At 37.9% G+C, this 11,132-nt stretch overlaps 1 protein-coding gene across 1 annotated transcript in view; it reads right to left on the bottom strand.

Annotated features, from left to right (window-relative positions):
* Positions 1 to 1,028: 1,028 nt before the first annotated feature.
* The window catches only part of CHRM1 (cholinergic receptor muscarinic 1), a 98,214-nt gene continuing 88,110 nt past the window's right edge, over positions 1,029 to 11,132 (bottom strand). Inside the window, exon 4 of the mRNA XM_044075787.1 lies at positions 1,029 to 3,313. The gene's annotated coding sequence lies outside the window, so the exon portion shown is untranslated. The remainder of the gene's footprint in view (positions 3,314 to 11,132) is intronic.

Below are 11,132 nucleotides of genomic sequence, written 5' to 3'. Positions count from 1 at the left end.
TGAAACAGTTCAAAATGAGGTAAAATTACTGAGTTAACTTTAAGAAATGTTTGTTTTATTCATATGATGGGGATATTACAGCAGCTTTGGTGAATGAGCTCTCATGTGCAAATGGGAAGTCATGACAGCAGCAGTGGAAATGATTAGTGATCACTCAGAAAAATTTACTTTGGTGTCTTTTAGTGCTTATGCTTGCATTCTAGAAGTACTGAAGTGGCAAGGATGTTTTGTTGGCTGAACATTTGCCTTTACTGAGAGATTCCTGAGTGTCATTGAGAGCATTATATGATTACAAGAATATGGTAGGGGTGAATGAAAGGATAGATGTGTACTGTCAATGTATTTGTGATTGTGCTTTAGCACATCTTTACTTGACTGGACTCTACATGTGTATGTAATTATGGGGGTTGTGTCACATCATTTTTTTCTGAGGATGGCAGGTGTTGTTAGACTGATGATTATGTGTAATGATGGTTTAGAAAAAGGGAACAAGGCAGAATGAGGACAACATAAAACATTTTACACAAGCAGGCATCTACATGGATTGCAAAGTAGATATAATAGCCACAGTAATGTTTTTTACAACAGATGTGTTCACAGCGCTGATATTTGACTATGAATTGCAAGTGAGCCAAAGAAATTAGCATATGGCAGTTTGCATAATTTCTCTTTTACATCTCACTGTTGTTAATTCACTTTACATTGAGTTATAGCCATTGTGCATTAATGTAAAAGGCATCTGAATTGCACACTAGAAATGCTCATTGGCAGATAGCTTGGATACCTGCAAAGTTTTAGCACAACTATGAATACTGACCAATCTCTCCTGTTCAAAACATAACTATGTTGATATTTTACATATTCTGACAAAGACTGTTGAAAATCATACAGTCTTGTTTAGCTGAAGCACTGCTGAGATAACTAGATTGTATGGCCCCACTAATGACTAAACAGAACTTGTACAAGAAAAGACACAAAAATTAAGTCTGTGTATGAAATCATGCAAAAACAAATGAAAACACAACTTATGGAGAAGCAGAGTTATGTTCCAGTTTTATTTCTGTCATTTGGTGAAAATAATATTACAAAGAACATTGATACCCTTTGTGAAATAAAGTGCTGGAAAGTTGTGCAATGATGTGCCTCTGTTGTAATAACTTACATGGTATCAAGAAATTAAGTACTGTATCTGGTTGTGATGCAGTTGGGAACAAAGCTGTGCTGAACTCTCTGATCCAGTTCTAGGGAAAACCATTTTTACAATGGAAATCCTTTTTAATACTGCAACATTTCTTCAAAAGCAGGAGCTTCCACATTCTGAAAGCAGGATATTAGATACAGTATTATACGTACGCACTTTATACTATTGACAATTTCTATTCAGTGTACCACATTATGTGATTTACAAAGCACAATTCAAGAATCAACAAACAAACAAATGCATTTTCAAACTTGATTCATTACAACTAACATTGCATAATGAAAAATAAAAACAAAACTGCCACACCCACTTTTGTAAAGTTTGTGTGAGGAATTAAAAAGACTTAACAGATATTTTGCTTTTCTGAAGAAACCCACAAGCACAGTAGTCACCACAAAAGGATGTAGCAGCAATGGAATATCAGCTAATTCTCACTAGATTCTCATAACACTCTGTCCTGCTAACTTTTTTCTGTTGATGGGCTTTCATCAGCCCCATTCTTAAGACAAGCTATGTCTTCTCTTGGTGATTGCTAACTGCAGATTAAACATGAAGTTGCAGATACACCTCTTTCTTAGCACTTCTGTCTGTGATTTGAAAAGGCAGCTTGTCAGATCAACAAACTACAAAAATACTGCATTAAGCAGAAATGAGCCCAAATTCTCCAAACTGTACCTGCATGCTTTATGATGCCACTCAATTTTCTTTACTAGATTGTGCACGTGCCACATCCTGAAAAAGCCATTTCAGCACAGGAGGCTTTGTATAGTTATACAAATTATAAATAAAAAATAAATTCTATAACTTAGTTGTATCACTGTTTTCATGTACACAAACTGCTTACCACATTTCTAAGTTATCTTACTTATCTCTTAACTGGAATCTGTTGTCTTCACCATGTAGTTAATAATCTGCATGGCAGCTCTTTACATTGTTTTCAAACTGTTCTATTGGTTTTATATTCATAATTATATGCTACCTGTACCTTACATTTATTGTTTCTGTACATGCATTATTGTCACTACTACATTTGATACTGTTCAGTCCCACCTATAACCCATTGAAAGCTACACAGTTTAGCTTTATGGCACCAGTCACCAAATATGAAATAAATACAAATAAATATATTTTCTTTATTGTGTGAATTTACTGGGTGCAAGTTCCATTCTTGTTCAGTTTTATAGGAATTCTTAAGCTTTCCTTTATGACTGCTGTTGAATTCAGAGTCAATGTGGTTCAATAATTGCTTTCATAAGATTCTCTAGAAATAGACTGGTATGAGGTTAGTGTGAAGCTTTTTTTTATGTGTGTGTGTGTGTGTGTGTGTGTGTGTGTGTGTGTGTGTGTGTGTGTGTGTGTGTGTGTGTGTGTGTGTGTGTATCAGTGTTACTGTACATTGTGCACCCTTATTTTTCTCTATAGGTGCATACCACGCATATCACATATACACACATGTGGAGCACCTCAACAAAAGATTTTCAGTAATCTTCTGGAAATTAATCAGACCTTGGGAACAAACTGTTTCATTCATCTGACATCCCTTCAGTCACATGCATTTTTAACCAAATTCATCTTAGAATAGCTGTTGAAAAAGTTGGTTTCTCACATTGACTAGCTACCTGTTAACACATCACAGGAAGAAGACACATTGGTGCAGTCAGACTCTGTGTTTTAGCAGCATGTTATATGTGGTAATAATTCGGTTCTTCTAAGTATGCTGCTGTGTTTTAGAAGGACACAGAACCATACTCCCAGTGTCTTTTACTGTCAGTACTTATATGAAATGGAGCAATTCTGTGAGTCACCTGACTTTAAGCAGCATATGGAATACAGCTTTTACCTCCAGTATCAAGCTTTCATATGTTCCTGCAATGTACCTTTCATTTGATGATCAGAAGAAAAGATATGTACAAAGCTCGAAACTAATTCAAAACACTGTCACGTTTTGGTGGAGTTTCTTTGGTCTCCCATTTTTCTCTCTGTCTGCTGTTTATAGATGTACCCCTTCTTTGACAAGGATCCTAGGAACACATGGCTGCTTCCACACTGTGAATCCTTGAATGAATAGGATACTAAGCCATCCTCCACATAGGATCACTGAGCCTTAATGTGCTGCAAAAGAGACAGAGGGATTGATTGAGATATTGATTAAGATGAGCTCACTTTATGCTTCATTTGTAACACAGGTTCATAAAAGTTTATCTTGTTTCATGTTGCAGCTGTGTCTACTTTAACACATATTAACGGTGGAATTAAAATGTGCATATTACATTACATTTCCTTTATGGTGGGGGCAGTTAATAAATCTGTGTAATCTGCCCTGTAAATGCATTTGAGATGTTACCTATTTTCCATCCGTAACTTCCCCTAGCTCTCCCATGTGTTGTTGAATGCTTCTGAGACTTCCACTCATTATCACTTTGGCAGTGTATTCTATGGCTCCTGTCTGTGAAGAAGGAGTATGTTATGAGATCCACAGTGTACTTAGTCCCTGAAACTAGATGCTTGTGCACTCCCCCCCCCTTTTAGGGAGACACTTTTATATTGTGCACAAATATCAAAGCTCTGGCTTCTAAAATCTCTTGTCAAATCACTTTCTCCAGCTCCATCTCATAAATCCTTACCGTATTTTCCTCTTAACAACTTCCAGAACTATGATGTCCTTTTCTTTCTATTGCCTCCAGAACTGTGAACTGACCAAGGACTGGTACAGTTGAAGCATTACCTCTTTGCTTATGAAGTTTACATCTCCCCTAGGTTATAACCTGGCATTGTGTTTGCTACTGTGCTCTAACTCTGCTTCTGGTCATCCAGTCCAGGTATGCTAACACCTCAGACCCTTTTCCTTCTCAACTGCCACCTCTTTCATTCTTCTCAATGATACTTCACTCCAGGAGTTATTGTGACCCAGAAGCAGAACTTTGCACTTGTAATAGTGAACCCCAGGTGCCATCTTTCTGTCCACTTGGCCAGCCTTTCTAAATCCTTCACTAAACAATTCCCCACATCATAAAAATTCTGCACTTAGATTTGTCTCATCAGTGCTAAGGTAGATCCTACTGTCTTTTTTCCCTCAAGTATGTATGAAATAAAAACACTGAACAGCATCGGACCTAGAGCTGACACCTGTAATACTCTATTGGCCACTTTCTTTATCCTTCATGTTGTTCTTTTCATCATAACCCTCTGTGTCTTACCTTTAATTATACAACAACCCCCTATTAAATATTCAAAAACGTGCATGCTGATTGGTCAGTGTGCACGTTGTAAATCAGAGTTATAGTAATTACTATAACTTTTTTCACACTGTTTCGCTATGAGATTCTCAGTTGCTTTTTTTAAACCCATTTAACATATCGAAAACAGTTTGTAAAAAGCAACGGAGATCTTGCTTTCTCCGTTGCTTTTGCCCACAGTTCTGATGTACTACGTAGGCATATGCATGCACAGTACATCAGAACTGCCGCAGAATACCAGAAAGCTGCGGAAGGGCAGCAAGGAGGCATTATACAATGCCATTATTTAAGAAAAGTAATTTTTTTCTTAAATAATGTCATTATAATAGCATAACCCACGCCTGGGTGTGGGTAATGCTGATTTACCCACGGTTGGCTTTGTTTGGCCACTCGGGCTTCGCCCTTGTGACCAAACCACGCCAACCATGGGTAATTCCAACATTACCCACACCCAGGCGTGGGTTATTGCTATACTATACACCAGCTCATTGCCTTGCTACTGGCCCTATTCCCAAACCTTCCAGTTTTCCTGTTAGCCATTGTGTGGTACTGAACCAAAGGCCTTTGTGAATTCTAGATGGATCACATGTCTTGTACTCCTCTGTCATGTTCACCTGTAAACCATTCATAGAACTGGACCTGGTTTGAATGACTGCTCCTTCTGGCCATAAATTTATGTGGATTTCTGCCACTCAGACATCAGTCCAGCAGACATGGCACTGGAGTAGTCTGACAATATGTCAGGGCCAAACATATGGAGGGACACACATTTCTCCAAGCACACAGACATGCAAAACAAAAAAAAAAACTGGCAGAATGACATAAAAACAGGTGCAAGGTGTCAAGAGAACAATAACAGTTGAGTTTACAGATTTTGACTGCTGCTGTTCATGGTCTAATGGCTCAAATAGGTGCATAATTCTTTACATTTATTACTGACTTCAAATAAAAGTCAAACACTATATGCTACTTGGGAAGTTTACCACCATGGGCTTTTATGGAGGAAAGTGTGGCTTCATACTTTTAATGTTGAACTGGCAAAGGACATTTTTTTAAATTTTAGATTAACTTCAGAATCTAGCTGCTTCCCAGGAAGCCTCGAGAACTACTCTTAAGATCCTTGGTAAAAGAGTCACAGTCTTGGGGTTTTGTGTTCATTCTACTTCATCTATTATTTCAATGGTTTATGCTAACTGGTGGGTGGTTGGGGGTGGGCAGCTGAATCACATAGAAATATGAATGATAATTCACCCTCTTCTCCACATGCTTACTTATACAGAGACCCTTACTTTTCCTTTTGACAGATACTCTGATGAACTGAACCAACCACACACACACACACACACACACACACACACACACACACACACACACACACACACTCACACTCTCACACACACTCACACACACATGCACGCGCACACACACACACACACACACACACACACACACACACACACACACACACACACACACACACACACACACACACACACACACACACACACACACACACACACACACACACACACACACACACACACACACACACACACACACATGCACCTCTCCTTCTGATTCAACATCTTAAGAGGAAATTTTGGCATTTGTGAATGAGGATGCAACATGACTCATCATACATGAACTGCTTGATGCCAGTGAAAAATTAACAGAATTAGCTGTAAGCAGATTCACCAAATGACCAAAAAGTCAAATAAACCTTTTTTTAATATACTGAGAATCACATGCCATTGTTTTACTGGCAGTGTTGATCACTGAGCTAGAATTAGTAAGGAGGTGTGATGGGATCAGCTCCCATAAGAGGTTGTAAAGGATAATGACTTAGTGTTCTGAGAGTTTATGAGTAAACCTTTCAATTCCTGAGTGAGTGATAAATTGTTTCATTAAAAATTACTTTATCAAAAAATAACTTGCTGGCCTTGGGTGAAGTAGAAAACCACCCCCCTCCCCCCCACCCTCATGAAGGAGATTTCACTCCTTACTTAAGACAGCATTCTCTGAGGCCGCACAATCTTGTAGCAAATCTGTAGTTTTTTGATGAAAGAGTCCAACAGTCAATTGATACAACTAACGTTTGTGTGTTTCATATTATTCATCAAAAATGTCTTTGGTTCTGATGTTCTTGGAACTCATTTTTCTATTATTTTGTATTTTTGTATTTTTGCTAATTTCTTCTTGGTTGAGTTTGCTTCACTGAGGTCACCTGTAATGAGCTGATCTAGATCCAGAAATTCTGCTACCCTCAACAAATGTTTCATTCTGTTTCTGGTATTCCACAACTAATACTTATCAGGCCTGAAGAGGAGTCTTGACTTTCCCATTACTGTGATTACTCTAACAAAGTAAGATTAATGCTGGAATAATATCACTGTTTTAATGTGCTGATTGATGCAGTCATTCATCTAATACTTGAAATACCAATGTCTGTAACCTTCCCTTAACCCTATTACTATCTAAATCAGCTTTGACAATAAGCTATTACTCTGGAAATATTCAGTTATATTACCCTGTTATAAAAGCTGATGCACTTCTGCTACCTAAGCTGCAAAGAATAATAAGAAGAGCAGAAAAGATTGTGAACACTAATCGTCCTACCTTACAGGAGCTCTTTGAACTGAGATGTAAAAAGGTTCTGCAAAATAAATAGAGTGAAACTTCTCATCCAGTGTATGGCTGGTTCACTAAACTTGCATCTGGTAGAAGGTTAATGAATATCCACTGCAGGACCTCCAGATTTATGAACAGTTTTTATCCAACTGCAATAAGACTCATTAATGCAGATGTAAATCTGGATGTATCCAAACTATAATAGACTGTTACAGTCTCAAGTGCAATATCACCCAATCTCACCTCTGTGGATAGTGTATGTTTCTTTACATGTGTTAATTATCTAGTAGTCAGTGTTATCCAGTGGATATAAATAATGTACAAGCATGTGTGTCAGCTATCTAGATATTTATTTTTGTACTATAGTTATTATTTATTCTTTAATACCTATCATGTCTGTCCTTTAGTGTTTGTTTTCTCCTGTAAAAGAGCTGACACTCGAAACTTTAAGTAGCACTTGAGTTTCATAAATGACAAAGTTTATTTGAATCCTTGCTCCTACAGTTGTTTGTTAAAGCAGAACATAATATCATGTGGTGCTAACTCCTACATAGTGCAGGGTGCTAGCTACTTACATCATTTTAGCTGCTTATTCCCTCTAGCTCCCAGTGATTACAACACCTTACGCAAACAACCCCTCCAATAAATTCACGCTAAAAGTAGAACATCACATTGAAGGAACTCCTAAATCTGGTGGAACTCTTCTTATCCTCCTAGCTTGTTACTAGCATCACCTAGTTACTCCCATTTCTAAGCCACAGGGGTCCTTAACTGTACTTGTTGAGTTCTGGTTCAGTTATATTTCCCCCATATACTGGAAAGTGTAGCTGCCCTTAGAGTAAAAAGTATAGATACCCATTTTTCTTGCCTTTTTGAACCTTCTTATATTAGCTTTTTTGACATCCACCGATGGGCTTACCCTTATTGTACACAGTAACTTATGTAGTCAAACAAATAAAGATAATGAATGCAGTTTGTTCAGCTCAGCAAATTAAGCATAGATAACCATTTATTTCTCCCACAGAATGAAAGTAAATGTTCTGTTTGCCTGTTTAACCCTAGGACTTCTGGGATACTTCATAGGTTCATAGGTATATACTAAGCTAATGACCACCAGGGCCATATTAAGCCTAGCCATGCAACCCAACCCACTGTGTTCCTATGTACCTTGGGTGTCTATTAGGAGTGATGTGTTAGTTTAGAGGTGTCTAGTCCTCATGGCTCTAATGGACAGAGGCAGACAGTAAGTAAATTAAACCTAACTAACATGCCACCCCTACAAAGTCCTTACAACACCTAATACAGACTACCCCTCCAATGCCGCCATATTAAAAGTGGAACATCACATCACTTTGAAGGAACTCTTAAATCTGGTGGAACTGATTCTAAGACTATGGCTTAGGAATAGCCAGTAATGTCAGAGATGTCTATATTCTCCAGAGTGAGGGGAATTTGTAGGGTGGGGCAGTTTCTTGTTGAGGGTCCTAACATGAAACACCATCCCCTTAAAGTTGCTTTGATTTTTTTATTTATTTTTTGCTATGTTGGAACGTTTCTCATTTTTGTCATTGCCTAAAAAGGCTATAATGGGATGGATAAAGTTTTAGTCAAAATCCAAAAACCCAGGGGAGACAGGTGCGGACCATCCTTGGCAAAGCAATAGAGGCTGTTAACTATGTTCTCTCATGCTAACAGATATTGAACCCCCTGGAATGACACCAGAAATTAAACCAACTGTTAAAAATTAATCTCTGATTGCAATTCTCCTACAGCTATCAGTCTGTTTAGTGTCTGTCTTGTGGGCCTACTACTTGAATTTCTGGAACTAAAGAGAGGAGCACTGTCCATATTATTGGTGCCCTGATAAAATGTTTTTTCTCCCTACTCAAGTACACTGGTTTGCTGGACCTTCACGCCACAAGAGGATCAGGATTACTCAGTAAGTGTTGGCGGCTTACTTGAACCAAAATATGAAGATGGTTGAAGAAGGTCATAAAGCTGATGATAAACTTAACTTTAAACGAGACTTCTGTGGCTGTCCATGCCTTTCTGAGTACTTTCATGGCATTACTATAGACTGCTATACTAATGGGCTAAGATTAGCGGAGTAAGGAGAAGCATTGTTATGATCTTAGCAGAAAAGTACCTGCACATGTCAGTCACTGACAACGTTTGTCTAGATAACTTTTTACATCGAATGGGTACTTTTCATAAGTTAAGCAGCCACTTTATTTTTGGTGGGTGCCTGCTGTGCCCCCCAGCTTCCTAAAGTAGTGCCTCTAAGCTCAGGGACTGAGGAAGTCGTGAACTGCATCTGTGTGCTATGTATTCTAATACAGACTCTCATCACTATAAAGGATGTTCGTTTGGGTGGGTGTTTGACAAGATCAGCCTGATGTTTTGGCATTACTCAGAATGTGAACGTGCTCACAAGTCCTTTTTGGGCAGGTGATAATAAATTTAAGTGAGAACATTCGTAAATTAGAAGTAATGGCTCCTGCCTCCTGTTAATGGCCACTGTCCTCTTATTTTTTGCAGATCCAGTAAGACAGTAAAGGTTTCCCTAGCTATAATTTGTTTTGCAGATTTCTGTCATCTCATTGAAGCAGTCTTCCAATTGAACTTGTCAAAACTGTCTGGTCATAAATATATGGCATTAATAATGTGAAGTTAAACTATGTAATGCTTGCTTTTGGTGAGTAATAGAAAGTCAACCATAAATCTTTAAATAAACTCATCAGATTAAAAGAAAAATGTGAATGAATCCACACAAGAGACAAAGGTAAATCAAATTTAAACCACTGACAAATAAAATAAGCCTTCCGAGGTACAACGACAAGACTACAAATTAATCCGTTTAAGCTGCGTTAATTAAATGCACACTTTGTGTTCAATTCACTGACCGAACTTCTTCAGACAAGAAAAAATACTGAATTAAAAACATTTCTTTTAAATCTATTTCAATCTGTTTAATTCCCTGTCACAGGGTACGTGGTGAATACTTCATTGAATTCTCCAGGAAATATATCAAAGGATATATGTATATGTACCTTAAGAGTGTGTGTAATACACAACCATTGAGTACCCATTATGTTTTTAAAAATATATACATATATCATTTTAAATTTATATCTGCTATCTTTCAATCTTGCTCAATATGGCAAATAGAAATTAGAGGAGAATTCTTAAGAAAGGATTGAAATAGCAATTGGGTATTTAAAGTAGGCTATTGGCTATCAGCCTTTATTAGCTGCTTGTTCTATTCTTGTGTAATAAATAGGCAAATAATATATGAATTAATAGCAACTTAAACTTCTCGTATGTCTCAAGGTATACAACGACTTTTAGTACAAGTGGTTACCTAAGGGTGGATTGTACATAAATAATATAAAAAAGTTAGATATTATGGAGACTACCCAAACTTTATTTATGTTGTTGTTGTCTTTCGACTTTTCCCAGTTAGGGGTCGCCACAGTGGAACTCTGGTCCGCTAATGATTGGCAGTAGAGTTTGACGAACGCCGAGGTGCCAGCTCGAAGTTCAACCTTCAACGAAGGCATGCCTATTTTTTATATACAGTTATATTGTTTCTTCCAGCGTTCAGTTAAAATGTTCAGTATATTGAAGAAGTATGGGTTAATAGTTGCAAACGAGGTCAACTTTACTTGTTGACATCTGTTTTATTTAGTATGCTGTACTAGTAATGTATGCGAGTGTTCACTGATGTGTTTATGTGATACTGCGGTGGTGGTGCTGTGGTAGCGTTGTCACCTTATAGCAAGACGTTGTCCTGTTCAATTCTCAATTAGAGCGTTTTCTGTGTGGAGGCATACGTGAATGGGGCGTGCCTTCATTGAAGGTTGTGCATCAGGGCTGGTAACCCGGTATGTAAAAATCCACTACCAATCATTAGCGGACCGGAGTTCCGCTGTGGCGACCCCTAACCGGGAAAAGCCGAAAGACACAAACAAACAAACTTTCAGATAATGTGAAAGGTTCAGTCAGTCTGTTGCTGAGCAATGTATGCGAGTGATAGATAGTAGTAAGTAGACCCGTCCATTGATTCA

This window comes from Protopterus annectens, chromosome 6.part1, assembly GCF_019279795.1.
Source record: "Protopterus annectens isolate FY-2018-M chromosome 6.part1, PAN1.0, whole genome shotgun sequence".
NCBI lineage: Eukaryota > Metazoa > Chordata > Ceratodontiformes > Protopteridae > Protopterus > Protopterus annectens.
Note: the sequence above shows the minus strand (reverse complement) of the source record. Positions and strands in the feature narration are given on the sequence as shown.